The sequence below is a fragment of the Carassius gibelio genome, chromosome B7 (assembly GCF_023724105.1).
Source record: "Carassius gibelio isolate Cgi1373 ecotype wild population from Czech Republic chromosome B7, carGib1.2-hapl.c, whole genome shotgun sequence".
NCBI lineage: Eukaryota > Metazoa > Chordata > Actinopteri > Cypriniformes > Cyprinidae > Carassius > Carassius gibelio.
In genome coordinates, this window is record NC_068402.1 from 16,486,839 (window position 1) to 16,502,882 (window position 16,044).

Sequence of the window (16,044 nt, forward strand, 5' to 3'; positions counted from 1 at the left end):
TATTATTATTATTTTATGGATTATTTGCAAAGTCATTTCCAACTTGAAACTATATAAAAATATATATTTTTCTATTTATTTAAATCTGGATTTGCCAATAAATATCAGCAGACACCAGGAAGTTGTCTGGAGGGTGTTCCAATTTCCATATTACCTTGAACTTCTGATGTAATTAACCCCCCTGTGCAGGTTAACAAGTGTGCAGGCAACTGTATACATCACACTAATTAAAGGGTGTCTGCATATGTACAATTATATGTTTGTGAGATAGAAATAAAGAGAGGATTGAATGATATTTTCAGGTTTTTGAAGATTAAAACACACAGAGCACATTTGGTTCCATTGGCAGTCTGCAGATTGTGTGTTTCTGGTGCACATTAAACTGATCAAACAGTAGTGTGTGGAGCTCACAGTTTCTGCCATCCCTTGTGCAGGTCCAAGAACGGAGTTATTCTTTCAGGGCTTAATTGTGGGCCTGTCCGGGGTAGATTAGAGGGCAGCGTTCATACAGCTCAGTCCTTATTGGCTGGGTGGAAATTGTTCCCCCGGGTGGAAAACCTGCTCACATTCTTAACAGACACTTTGCATTGTCACTGTGCAGCAGATCATCCGATATCTGGCTGATATGTCAGTGGGACCTCCAAACCGAGAACAGGAATTTTCCATGTCAGGCTGGAGCACTACCTGATTGAGCTCCGCAAGTTCTGTGAAAGGGCCCCATCTGGGTAATCACAAATTATGATCATGTGTGTTTTTCCAGAATAGTGTGGTGTATCACGCACATATTTTCTATTCATGGATAGTAGAGCTAATCAGATGATCTCAGATGAGGTTTTGCCACCCTGTCTTTTCCATCGGTGAAATAATAATGGTCTTCTGTTCCAGAACATTCACAGTTAATCGATGTGTCAGTCTTGGACAAATTTATGAAGTGAATATGATGAAAACAAAGTAGAGCTATTATAAAATACCCATGGCCATGTTTTGCCCTGACTACTCTTCGTAGACAATCAATACCTGTGAATTTGTTTTGTTTTGTTTTGGCCTCAGTTTGTTTTCCAGCATGTGTGTCTGTCTGTCTGTCTGTTTTTTTAATGTTTACCTAAGAGGCAGTCATGTGTGTGTAAGGTTAAATGGGGAAAATGTCATAAATTTTTTAATTTATTATTGAATCAGAGGAATAATAGAATCTGGCATTTCCACAAGAGAACATTGGATTAAATCAAAAGTAGTGTTGGTTGAGAAGGAACTGTGTGTTACATTTTGTACATTTTTGGCATATGAATAGCTACACATTTTGAACTGAAAGTGAGAGAGTGGATAGTTTGAAACAACCATTTGGTTCTCACTGCAACACGCAGAGTGTATTTTCTTCATGGATATTTGAATACGTAGTCACATGACTTGTGGTTGTATAATATGGCTGTAAAAAAGGCTTCTGTCCAATGGAATGTGACTGTCTTAAGCCTTTATGTGTCGTTCAGAATCTGAAGTCTAACACAATGGTCTGTAGATGCTGTTCTAACACATTTAGTTTGACATTTGTGGCTGTCAGGCTGTAATCAGCCAGATCTCATGCACCAGAATTATGTTAAGAATGCGTTTAAGCTTTCTTCTTTCAAAAGTGTCGGATTACATAACTGTGTAACAACTGTGTTGAATACAGTAGGTGGGATTTAAGTATAAGTGTGTTCACAAGAACAGTAAAGCATGTTTTGTTGTGTCAGTGTATAGTGGTTTTGTGTTTCTTAATCTACCTCTGTGTATCAGACAACATTTGTGCCACTAAAGTAAAGGTGTAGTAACATAGCAGATCATCAGTGGTGTCCTTACACAGTCACTTCCCAACCAAGCAGCTTTATATTAGTAATCACTTCAAATTTGCATGTTAAAGTTCACAAGACTTGAATACAATGTATCCATGTGGGGAAGTATTCTCACAGGTCCCTCACACAAATATCCTGATCACTGAGATTCCTATTGATATGGCTGATATTTCACCCATGAAATCTCAACATACAATAATAAATGTAACCGGGCCTTTGTATGCGAAATCATTGAAGTGACAGATTTGTTTGAGTTGATTTAGCAGTGGAGGTTAAGAGCCTCCAGACATCAGACGTGGTTTTCTGAACATCACCACAAACTTGAAGTGAAGGTTAGGGGTGTAAAAGTTTAGCATGTTGCAGCGATTCCATGAAAGAGGCCTTTGTCAGCACTAAAAAAGTCCTGACTCTTGCACCTTTAGTTTTCCACTTCCATGGCCTTGTTGATTATTGTTAGCTTTTTAGAATTAGTTTTTAGTGTGATATGTCAAGGGATAGTTCACCCAAAAATGAAAAATATGTCATTAATTATTCACCCTCATGTCATTCCAAACCTATAAGACCTTCGTTCATCTTCAGAACACAAATTAAGATATTTTTGATGCATTCTGAGTCTGAGAGCTCTCTGACCCTCTGTAGACAGCAAGTGTCCATATATGATCAAAGTCCAGAAACCTAGCAAGGAGATCGGTTAAAATAATCAATTTGACATCAGCATTCAACTGTAATTTTATGAAGCAAAGAAAATACTTTCTGTAAGCAGAAAAAACCCCCCAGAAATAACGACCTTATTCAACAATCTGTCTCCTCCGGGTCACCCTAGCAGCCTTTTGTAGAGTTTCCACTGAACATAAACCGTGTATTCTGTTCTGTGTCAGCTGTTCAATGCGGCTCCGTGTGGTAGTAGGTGAGTAATTAATGACAGATTTTTCATTTTTGGGTGAACTATCCCTTTAAATAACACTGAGAAGACCGAAGTCTTCAGTCATGTCTATAGAGACTTGAGACAGGAAGCACGCTTCACACTAGATCATGACAATGAATCTCTTATAATGTAAAGAACACATTCTGACGAGTGCTCTGGATCTGGAGAAAAGGAGAAGAGCAGGACACTCTCGTGCCATCTGAGACCCCCTGTCTAAGTTCAGACAGCCCAGTTGTCGGCACCGTCACCATGATGAGCGCCCTGAGTATTCTCGTGTTTTACAGAGTGAGAAACGGAGTAGATTTAATGTGTGTTATGTCTTCTCCAGACCCGCTTGTGCCTTCACTCATGTTTCTCTTCAGTGGCTGAACTCCAGCTGAAAGAGTAAGCATATATACAGTACAGTTCAAAATGTGGGGTCTTTTTCTTTGAAAGAAATTAATACATTTATTCAGCAAGGACACATTACATTGATCAAATGACATTGACAGTGAAGACATTTGTAATGTTATAAAGATTTCTACTGTAAGTAATGCTGTTCTACCGAGCTTTTTAATCCTCAAAGAATCCAAAAAATATGAAGCAGGACAGACGTTTTTCAACGTTGATAATAATAAGAAATGCTATTTGAGCACCAAATCAGCATATTTCAGCATATATCAGATTTATGAAGGATCATGTGACACTGAAGACTGGAGTAATGGATGCTAAAAAAGAAATCAGCTTTGCCATCACAGGGATAAATTACATTTGAACATACATTAAATTAGAATGCGTTTATTTTGAATTGTAATAATATTTCACAATATTACTGTTTTACAGTATTTTTAATTAAATAAGTGCTGCCTTGATGAGTCACTTTTGGATGATGGTGTATATGGTGTTTAATACATGGACAAATCCCAAAATGCATTTTGAATAAAAGTCATAACAGGACACGAGTTTAAAGCATGCAGTAAGGCTGAAAGCGGTTGAAGAGCATCCGGGTTGATATTTCCTGCCTGTATTGAGTTCCGATGATCTCAAGCAGAAGGATTTCAGTGTCATGTCTGTCTTAAATCAGTCTTTAAGCAGGCTTCAACAGATCTGAAAAAAGCCCTTTGTTTTACACCTTTTGTGTCTGTGTCACATTCACACCTTTTGTTGGCAATTTCTGTTGACGTGAAGAGGTGGGTAAACCTGCTCTGCCAGAGTTCGAACACTTTCCATCCGTTTAGTGGTCCATCAAGTGCACGTCTTAGTTTTGTTTACATCACAAGCTAAAGGGGAATCTGTTTTGAACTACAGCAGGCTGTCTCTGTTTGCAGTGGCTGCGGTTCTTTCTCTGATGTGATGAAGCCCTAAAAAAATATTCTATAGAAATACAGAAAGTGGATATGGAAAAGGTGATGGATAAGAAAAGTAGTTTCCACAAAACTTATTTTTTTAAAAACCTTCTAAGAACAATGTCAAACATTGTTAAATAACATTCTGCTCTTTATATTTTCCTTCGTTAGCATTTATTTTCATTTTGCACATGCAGATTCCATCCTGCAGCCGGTGTGTGACGGCGAGTGGACTTCAGGGCTGTTTTGTTAAGGGCTGTATATCAGGATGTCTTGTGCCTGTGAACATTTCCAAAGACCACAAGTATGAGTATGTTCCCTTGCTTTCAGTGCAAGTTTTTTGGCTTGGCTGTAAGTGTGTGGGTGGTTGTGAAAGGCAGTGCTCGACCGTGTGTTTGTTTCTGTGAGGTAACTCTTATTGTAATATCAGTCTTCACTACTCAGACTGCTTAGATAGCAGAGTCTCACATGCTCCAACAGGCGGATTTGGGAACAGTGTGAGGAAATGGACAAATAGAGGAGTTTATTCTCCCTGAGAGAGAGAAAAAAGGAGAGAGAGGGAGGTTTTACAGAAGGGAAGGGGGAGGAGCTTTTTTTCGGCTGAGTTACCACAGTGACAGACAATCTCAGTGTGTGTATGAGTTTCTCACAGGGTGTTTTTGGTTTTTCCTCTTACATGCTGTCAGCATTACCACGGAGGGTCTACGGAGACTGACTGTTTTCTGATTCGCGTGATCCTGTAGGACTGGGGTCTGGGTCAGTGGAGAGATGCTGTAGTGCTGATACTGCAGATCTACTAAGGGTAAGTGACTCTCAGATTGAACATTTAGTGTCTCTGTCTCGTTCCACCTGTCTCTGGAATTCTGCTTCTTCACTCACTCAGCCTGCAGTCACAGCTCTCCATGCCCGAGCAAGTCATCCTGACTGTTGCTTTCCCCCACTTTTCCTCTGCATGCTTTACTGTGTCTTTCCCTCCCTTTATCTCTAAACTCATTTTCCCATCGCTCTCTGAATAATTTGAAGACTTCTGAAGATCTAATATTGCACTTCTTAGTTCTTTTAGCTTAATTTGATGGCTGTTTGTGTTATTTTAGATCATTTAAAGTGATCTTGGGGCCCCCTGAAGTTCCTCAGTGGACACTTGGCCCCTGGTTGAGAAGCACTGATATATGTAATGTTGGACCATTCTTATATCTGAAAAGTGTTTGTTCTCTAATATAAATGTATTTTTTACTTCATGTGTAAACTTATTTTAGACATATGTGTGTTTCCATATAGAGAGCGATAGTTTTTTTTGTGTTGGTGTTGTGCTGGAATGTGTCCTTGTTTTTGTGACATATCAGGACACAACTCCTGTATAATGACATGGGTATGACACAGGTATTACAAGGAGAGGGTGACTTATGAGGACATAACCCATGGCCCCATTTTTCAAAACGCTTATAAATCCTACAGAATTTTTATTTTTTATTTTTTATTTTTATTTTATTTTTTTGAGAAAGTAAAAATGCACAAAGTTTCCTGTGAGGGTTAGGTTTAGAGGTAGGGTTGGTGAAGGCTGATAGAATATACAGTTTGTACAGTATAAAAACCATTACGCCTATGGGATGTCCCCACTTTTCACAAAAACAAACGTTAGTGTGTGTGCGTGTGTGTGGACAGATGCCTGCACAGCTCAGTATTTTTGTTTTAAATAGCCCTGTTAAGACTTTGTATGCCATGACTGCGATGAGTTCACACCCCATTAACCTCACACACATAAAGAAGACCGTTCTTACATCAGCTAGGTCAATGAGGAGTCCAGATGAATGGTTGCTGAACTTTTAGACGTGGCAGGATGAATGTGACTGTTGATTTAATAGTGCTGCAGCCCCTGTTTGAAACCTCAGTCTAACCGGCACTTGTAATAGACACTGGTTTTGAATTCTCATCATCATCTGTCTGCTATGAAGCAAAACTTATGCCAGAGTAGCATATCATAATAAATATATACCCCTGATTGTCTTTTATTTCCCAAGAAGTCCTGAACTGACAAACATGGGTCCCACCACCAGATCAAAGTTACCCTGACATTCTGCTTGTATGTCAGTGTGTCTTAATGCTGATTTATTTGTTAAGATTATGCTTTGCATTATCATTAAGAGGGTCAGTTGGTAAAGGTTTACTACTCTGGATTATGTTGAGACCCCTTTGTGAACCCTGTTCTGATGTGTACAGTGCTGTGCCGTCACGGCTGGTGCGTCTATCCACTACAGCTGGACCTGAAGCTACAAAGTCTGACCCAGAGGGCACTGAAAGTGTGGGAAACATACCTTCAATGTTTCTCTGTCCAGCAGACTTCTTTTCAACAGCACAAAATGAGAAATGAATCTTATATGCAGCACTGAAAATATTATGGAAAGAGATGTATAAGTCTTACTCAGTGAGAAGTATGTTTTATGATGGAAACTTTGTTGCAGGGAAATTGTGGAGGCACATGAAATTATTTATGTTGTTTGATGGGATTTGTTGGACTGCCAGCGCCAATTGAAGTAATCGCAGATTTGCCTCAAAGTAGTTGACAATTTTTATCAGTGTCGTGTGATAAATTAGCACTGCCTATTAGGCGGATTAACCATACCACGTCCACGGGGCACCATGCAAAAAAAATTCTGCGGTAAAACAAGCAACGTATTCTCAAACGTTTATCTGGCCGTGGCCTATACATACGTTACCCATTTATCAGAATTTTTTTTTTTTTCATTTGTGAAACAGTGGACGCCTGATCAATCGGCAGATTCACACATAGGCTAGCCTGCGTGAACCCGTGTACTTTGCAGCCATTGGCAATCAAGAAAGGGTCAAAGTTTGGTCAAAGAGAGTTTGTAAGTTTTCCTTTCAGTTCAAATCCTCACAAATCTATATGTAGCTATATACAGTGCTGAACTTATATATTAGACCCCCTCCCCCCATCAGAAACCTGTTTAAAACTAAAAATTATGTTATCATTGAAACTAAATAGTCTTTATTTACACATAACAACCAAAAACGAATAAACCGAAAAATATAAATAGGCTACTTTGGCCTTGATAAAAGTCTGTATTCTTTTTCTTGCTGGCATAATTTTTATGCACTTTTCCAGTCTTTAGTGTTACTGACTTCCAAATAGATTAGTTGTTCCCTAAGACTTGCTTTTGATTATATAAATATAAATAAATAAATATAAATGACTAAAGAGATTATCCACTTTTTCCTTTTTTCCATAGAGTCTGAAGTGATTAACAGATTAGATTATTATTATTATACCTGTAACAGTTAGCGTCGCTAGTTATAATTTTTTTTAATTTGCTCAGATTTATATCACATCTTAGAACAGATTACAGATCACCTGTAAGAAGTGAGTTCACAAGTTATAATTTATAGAATAATATATTATATAAATTATATAGAAATATAATAATTATATATTCATTTCAGGGTACACTGTAAAAAGTGGTAACCTGATTCTGTAATGATTTTTGTAGCCTTATCAGATCAGTTTATTAATATAAATTTTTGCAAAAAATAAAAAATAAATAAAATCTAAATGATCACATGAAGCACATTTCATTCATAATTTTGTTTTTATATCTATTTTTTTTGGGGGGGGGGGGGGGGGGGGCACTCTAGGTGTCATTGTCCAGGAGCGCCACAGAGTCTTAATCTGCCACTGTGCCAGAAACAAAATGTTTATAGGTGGGTCCCTTCTCTGCAATAGAGGACCCACCTCACAGGGCCTCGAACAGCTGCTGCCTAGTATTAGGGCTGATTAGGAGTAAAACATTTTTTGCTTGAATAGACATGAACAGAAAGGGAGAAAAAATAGGGATAGACACAGGCACAGGATATTACAGATTGTCTGTACTGGACAATAGGGAATACATTGCTCTTAAACTTCAATTTCCTTTGCTGAAGCTTCAGTCATCTGCCTTCTCACATCCCAATACGCATGTGCTCATGCATTGCTTAGACGCAGATATGAGAGAGAGAGAGAGATTGAAAAAACATTGGCAGTTAGTGCTCGGCTATCGGATTGTCTGATTTTCATAACCTCAGGTTAAACTCTTCACTTTTTTTTTATGCAAATCAAATGCATATCCTCTATCTCACATTTTTTCTTTCTCTCGGAATATCCTGTGTTTCATGTTTAAATTACACAAACAGTCATGTGATTTCCTCAGTGATGGTATCTCGGTCTCATTCGTTTTGCATAACATATTGGCTGTAGGTGAATCCTTTGGCTCAACAGGGAAGATGAAGTGGGTTCACAGAACTGCAGGCGGGTCCAGAAAAGAGAGAATGTTTGCACTCCACCTAAGAGAAATTATATATTGAAACTGAGAGTTGATTCTCTTCGAAAAGGGTTATATTTATTTCAGTAATGTTTTATTTAGTTTGAAAATGTTGCCTGACGCCTTGAACATCCAACGGCTGGGAGGAAGTTCCTTGAACAGGATTACAAGAAGTTTCACTCATAGTCATTGTTTCAGAAGGTGAAGCTTGGATGAAAAAGTGACCTTGAGTCATCTTTACACATTTATTTATTTGTCTTTTGCAGGACAGCACTTAGATAGGAAGAATATTTTGGACTCTTCTCATGGCGGACAGACTGTAATATTTTGCAGGAAACCTCAGCTCTTGTTTACAGCCACATGTTGTTCAGTTTTTCCACATAATTTATGAATGGGATATCTAATAAGAACAAGCAGAGTGTTAAAACAAAAACAGATGCTCATGTATACGAGATCTGGTTTAAATCTCTACTGCATCACAATGAAGGCCTGTCTCGTTTTCATTTAGTGAACCACCAAAGGATCTGTGTGTCTCCCCTTTTTTGCCCAAATAATAATGCTTCAGAGAACAGAATAAAGATAGAAGAAACAGAATGATGAAAGAGGGCATCCATGAAGAGAAAAGCGAGAGATAATAACTGAACTGAACTTAGTGAATAAATCCTCATATATTGAAATCTCAGTTGGGCTTGAGCGGACCTGCTCAGTCCTGCTCTGATATAACACTGAGACTCAGCACGTCACATAGTCTCCTTCTCTTCATCCGTGTCAACCAGCCGTTAAGAGACGTCATACTCCTCCTGTTTTGCCAAAACATGCTTTCTGTTAATCATATAGGTTTCCACTGTGAATAATTTAGAAATTGGTAAATGTGTGTATCATTTAATCACCATATTCTGTATTTATCCTCTCTTCTCATTCATCCAAAAATAAATAAGGTAAATCATTCATATGGTTTGAGAGGCCTAGTGGGCGCCCCAGAAAACACCCTCAGGATTTCTAAGATTATTTAAATTAAGACAAAACAAGTATTCAAATGAGCTAAAACAACAACAAAAAAATCAAGGTATTTATTTATCTATTTATTTTTTGTTAGATTTTTCTTTAAAGAACCAGGGTTTTCATGGAAGACCTAGAAAAGCCATGTAAATTATTAAAAGCTTAATGCTCCCTGCAAAGCTCTGAAATATTTTATCAGGTAGAAATTGAGTAAAATTAAAATATATACATTTTATTTAAATTTATTCTTTAGATTAATATTATTTCTTTCGAAAAGTTTGAGAGCCAGTGCTCTAGGGTAAATACAGTACTCAACATTTGAAGTTTATCAAAACCTTTCACCAAAATGTGTTCTTGTCTTAGGATAACTTTGAACTTTTTTGATCCACCTCAAATGTTGCAATCCTAGCAAAGTGTATCCATGTGTCAGATTAAGGATGATGGAAAGTGGAGACAAAGCAAGACAGTCCGAGTGAAGGGGTGTGCCATTCTAAGGGGTCGTTCACATATCGCGTCTTTTGCGCGCTCAAATTCATTATTTCCAATGTAGATGCACGGTATGCGCGCTCATAATGGAAGCAACATGGTCGCGACGCACACGTGGTGCGATGCACTCATTTTTACAGGCGCGTCCGTACCATATTGAGTTAAAAACATCTCAACCTTTAGAATGCCGCAAGCGCACCACAGGTCATGTGACAAGAACCAACCAAAAAGAAGGAGAAAGCGGCGCGCCTAGCGTTTTCCACGTGTTTTTAGGTGCGATATGTGAACGGCCCCTAAGGCTGCTTCTGAAAACTTGGGCAGCTGATTTCTCGCTAGAAAATTTTTATTTCTCTTAAATTTCTCGCTAGAAATGACATCGAAAGTGGAAAACGCTGATCAAAAACGTAAATTTACACAAACACTCACATCTTTATTTTTTAGCTTAACTGTCACAGAATGGAACGCACAGGATTGTGGGATATCAAAGGCAGCGAAGTATGTATCTGTGCTGCCTTCAAAAATCGGCCAGATGAAGGCATCTCAGGAGACAGGAGCTGAAGCTATCATTGAATTCGGACGTGCCTTGATGCCTCCCTATCTTGGAATGTGTCCTTCGAAAGCAGCATCTTTCAGTTTTCGGATACAGCCTATGTGTTTCAATCCGTTAGCTTATTAATCAGTGCTCTGTCCAGTAGTTATGTTGCAGGAAATTGTGTCATCATTTAGTTGATCAAGGTCCTTGCTTTTGCCTGAATTTATTTTCGGGATATGAAGCTGATTGAGACTCTGTGTAGGACTTCACACGGTAAAGCAGCATACAGACGCACCCTTCTGATTAGGCACAGGTGAGGCGTGTCATCAGGGCTCCACCTGTTAGTGAGTTTCTATATCACATTACTAATCCACACTCCTAAAAATGTTAAGCCCTTTAAGTGGGTTCTAGTTGTTTCAGTCATATTCCTACAGAATCAAAATTCAGTGTGTAAAACTTAACTATTATCCTACAATAATGAATGCGTGCATAATTCATCTGTGCTTAATGCATAATTCAACTGCTGATTCTTATCTGGTTTACAGATTTACAAGTAAAAAACAGATTGCTTAACATTGTGTGTAAAAATACAAACAAACAAACAAACAAAAAGTTAATTATTTAACTATGTGAAATCAGTGGAATATATGCTGGTCACCATCACTGTGGCATTTCATCCCACAGTGGCCTGCATCCCGTCCAGGCCCATCATTCAAACAGACATTGTAAATAAATATGCTGGAGGGTTATCTTTGCTATTTTTGAAGGAAACTCATTTTCTTTGAAGGCAATGGATAATTTATCCTCTGTATTTATTGAAGCTGAGGTTAGGGGTTAATGATGTTGGTGAGTCTCACTTCATGGCTTATGGCTGAACTCTCTGAAACACTGATGTGTACAGATAGTCTCCTTCTACAGTATTGGACACATTTTGCATGCTCTGGTGACACAGGCATGTGTCATGGGACAGGCCTTGTCAGTGAATTTGCATGCACAAATTATAATCCAATATGTACTGATCAGTTCATACATTTTTTTTTTTTTTATTGTTATTGTGCACATCTATATTTATATTGCCTACATCAGTTTGATAAGAATATTTATTTATTTATTTGCAACATGAAATATTTGTTACTGTCGTAGCTTTTTTCAGCTTAAAAAGAGCTCTGACTTGTTCAGCCTGTGTGTGCTGTTTCTAAAATAAATACGACTCCACAGCAATCTGTATAATGCACACTTCAGTTCACTGCCTTCACAAAAGGTTTCATTTAAACCGCAAACCTCTCACGTGTGTCCCAGAATCAATGAAATGTGTTGAGGGTGTATTTACTCATGTCATACATAAAAACGTGGATGTTTACTCAATAGGTAACCTGCAGAGCACCTAATAACATCTCACACAATTTGTTGATTTTAACCTAACCTCAGCTTGGAAAAGAAGCATTGTGCTTTATTAGACTTATGCTCTGGTTTTACCTATTCAAAGTACAGGTGCACTTGAGAGCATGTGTGGACTTATTATTTTCATTGAAGATTACTTGTGCTTATGTCCACAAAAGCACGTCTAGCTGTGGTTAACCGTCCATTCAATAGACACTTACAGATTAAAGTTAATAGAACTGAAGATGAACTACTCTGATGTAAGGAGATTTAGTAAGTAGGCCTAGTTATTTAACAGATGGTACACTTAATACAGGCACAATCTCCTCTAGATATGACATCAGAATGTGATTCTGGTGGAATGATTATGACATATCTAGATGTATATCTGGTCTTTGTTGGGACGGTCGCTGACAGGTGCACAGAACTGCAGTGATTTCCAGAACTAAAGTCAATATTTAAGATTGGTGTAATGCCATCAGCCAGTCATGGTTTTATCTGGAGGAAATCCTCACAATGGACCAAAGAAAGCACCACCCTTATGCTTATGCTGAAGAATAAATGTTTGTGTGAAATCTTTTCTAATTGCAAGTTTTTATACTTTTGAGTCAAAAAACATATGTGCTTGGGGTGGGTGGTGGTCCCTGTTTTTCTGTTGACCTTGATATTTGAGTGGGTAAAATCAAATTGCCATTGAACTGAATGTTCATTTAGAATCTCTTGTGATCGAGCACAAATCATTCCCATTCTAAGGGAAATCTAAGGTGGTATCCTGTGGTTTAGAGATGTTAGCTTTGCTGATATAGATTGGGGGTATGTTTATGTAGCTTGTTTTCTGTCCATCTGTCACAATGGCCATGAATTGAATGCCACAAACCCCCCCACCCCCCACCCCCTGTCAGAATTGCTGTAGTCAACTCTTTCACTATTCTTGGCAGATCAGGTTTACTAGTATGTAGCTACTTACAACAAAATGCACATACCTGGATTTATAGATATGTTGATGAGATCTGTGATGATTCTACTTACACATTTTGTTTTCTTAGAAGGAAAACAGACTCTCTCTTCATTCTCTTTCAACTTTTTCAGCAAATGGAAACACATGGCATATTCATTCATTAAACCTCACATGTGTGTTCTGTCATTCATTTGTTTAATCCTTGTTTTCATTGCTGATATTGTTGGAGCTCAGATTGGCTATTATGCTTCTCTGTATCTCTGTTGGTTTTGGCTGGTAATGTTCACCTCTTATGACAAATTTTGGTGCAAATAGATGGAATTATCATAGGATCACATGATGGTTTATTTCAACTGTCTCTGAGATAGTTTTTCTGCATTTTCTTCTTATAATTTAAGGTCATATCTGTATTACTGCTTTTTATCCATTCATAAGATATAATGGAAAAAACATGTCCTGTTCTTGATTTGTTATTCTCTCTCTCTCTTCTCTTGCTCTTATTCTCTTGTTGTCTTTATATAAACTGTGTAAGCTAATAAATGTAAAAATGAATCAGTTTCTCAGTCATTTGATCCTGTCAAAAAGCAGAAGGGCTTCAGGTTAACTGGTATCAGCAGTGCTTTAGTCAGTCATGCCAGACAAATTGCATGGCTTTTCATGTTTAATCACTAAATCAGATTAAGTTTCGGAGAAACAGATCAGGACAGACGGTCTTGTTTTTCCATCATGTGCTTGTGGATGTGTTTTTGAGAGTATCTGTATGTGGAAGCAAACAATGTAGGAAAGAAGTCATTGTAAAAGTGGATGAAGTAATATCATGTTTCCACCAGGAAATTTCATATTCATTTTCCTAAATATCCAGTTTGGCTGTGATCTTTGACTTTTAACGTTTAAAAACTTACACCAAAATATGTCAATTGGAATAAATAGTGTATAAATGGAATTCCAAAGATTTGTATGGATTCAGGATCACTCAATATCATACAAGGATACTATTATAAGACACTATCATAGAAATATATGGCAAAAAAATAATAAGAGTAGGATGGCGAGCATGCAGTTCTAAATTAGACTGATTTTATTCTTTTTTTTTTTTCATGTGTAAAATGACATGGTTTATTTTAGGTCATGGAGTGACTTTTCATTTTCTAGGCATACTTTAGATCAGAGAAGCCATTGCAAGAAACATAGTCTAAACAGGGCTCCAAACTGCGACTAAAACGGTCGCATTTGCGACCATAATTATTAAAATGCGAGTGAAGTTTTTGCTGAGGTCGCCACTGGCGACTAGGCCTATGTATTTACATGTTATCTCTTAAAAAGTTGCATGTAATGCCTTTTTTCCTGATTGTTTTGCATTCACATATTTTGTTATGTTCGCGCATTGAGTGAATGTGCATCGAAGTTTTAGTGGGAAAAAGAGTTTTAAACAGTCCTCATCTGCCACGCAGCGGCGCTGACACACACCTGATAAACGCGCGCGAGAGAGCGAAATGGAGACTTGAAGAGAAAGTGCAAAAAAACAGCGTCTATTTCGTTCATAACTTGAACAAACTACAACAAGTAAAGCTGTCATCTGTGTGGATTTTGGCAATATCGTTAGCAGTTTATAATCATAAGGCTTCTTCTTAACGATCTTAGTCCATGCTGTATTCTGTTAATGCATGAACTTCATTATATGAAGTGCACTTGCCGTCCAGTAATTGCTTTGTGCTTTGTTACTTTTTAATTTACAAAGTATCAGCTTTAAAATTATTCCAAATTCATAACAAAATTCAAACAATAAATACAGTTTTGGTGCTCTTTAAGGGGACGTTCACATATAGCGACTAAAAACGCGTGGAAAACGCTAGGCGTGCCGCTTTCTCCTTTTCAAAGCGCTCGGGCAGTTGCGCTCATGAGGCGTCTGCCTTTGCTAAGCAACCATGACGTGCTCTCTCCATGAAGACGCGTAAATTTCAGCAAAGGATAAATGGATTTGCAGCACTAAAAATCGCTTGCAGCAGCTCTGTTACTAAATTTATTTAAAAATGGCTATGATCAGCTGTTCCTTCATCTTGGCTGAGCTTTCAACCTTGGTACTGGAAAGGATGAAGCTGATTGGTTGGTTCTTGTCACATGACCTGCGGTGCGCGCTTGCGGGATTCTGAAAAGTTGAGATGTTTTTAACTCGATGCGATCACGAGTAGTGCCTCAATTCAAGCAGCACGTGAACCTATTATACCTTGCTCTTTACTACTAGAGTACATAATGAACATGAATTAACATCAAAATGTAGGCTATTTTATAAGAGATTATACAGTACAACACTTTCAAACTGCGGAAAACGTGTAAAACTTGTTAACATTGCTACGTAATATTAACCTTAAGTAACCTTTCGTGTCCATCATCAGTCAGCTAGAAAAATAACTATAAAGAGGAGCATTTTGCTATATTTATGAGCTATTGAATTTTTATATTTTTACTTAACCTGTTTATATGATTCAACTCTTCCTATAAAATTTAATTTTACTAATTAAGAAAAACAGACTGAAAGTGTGAAAGACATGCACTCCTAAACATAAAGGAGTTTAAAAGGTTCTTCACAGAACAATTTTGGTTCCTCAAAGAACCATTCAGTCAAAGGCTCTTTGAAGAACAATCTCTTTCTGACCTTTTCATAGTCTGTTATTGTCTTCAAATGTTAAAGGCTCTTTATGAAACCATTTAGACAGGAAAACAAGGTTCTTCTATGGTATCATGAAGCACCTTTATTTTTAAGAGAGTATGACAACATTTACAGGATGCATTGAGGAGGTCCCCAAACTATACTTGGGGGCCAAGTGATGCTTATGGTACATGATATCGGTACGGATTTTGTGTAATAAATAACACGTGTGTATATTTCAAGTTGGAAAAGACATTTAGCTCCCACTTTAAGTGAACCTTCATTCCCAGGTCATCTACAAGATGGATTAAAATGCTGATAAAGTCAACAAAAGATGAGACATAAACACATCAGTATGATTAAAAAGTTTAAATGTAAAATAACTAATTTAAATAAAACACATAAAACATGTTTATTCTGTGGCACCTAAAAAAATCATTTGGCACCTAAGTTTTTTTCTTATAGGAGCCAATGGCTCCTTACTCGATTTTTTGTTTGTTTGGAGCCCTGCTAAATTATACCAATAAATAGCTAAAAGAAAGACCAGTGTTTGTTCCTTACTGGTTTGTATTTAAAGTGTATATAGTGAGTAAAATCCATGTGTGGTTTCATAAAACTTGATTTTGGAGATTTGCAGCTCACATCAACAAACACAG

The 16,044-nt window shown here is 37.6% G+C and overlaps 1 protein-coding gene across 1 annotated transcript in view; it reads left to right on the forward strand.

Moving 5' to 3' along the window:
• LOC127962438 (uncharacterized) overlaps positions 1–16,044 on the forward strand; it is an 80,984-nt gene that overhangs the window by 1,057 nt on the left and 63,883 nt on the right. The gene's annotated exons all lie outside the window — the stretch shown is intronic.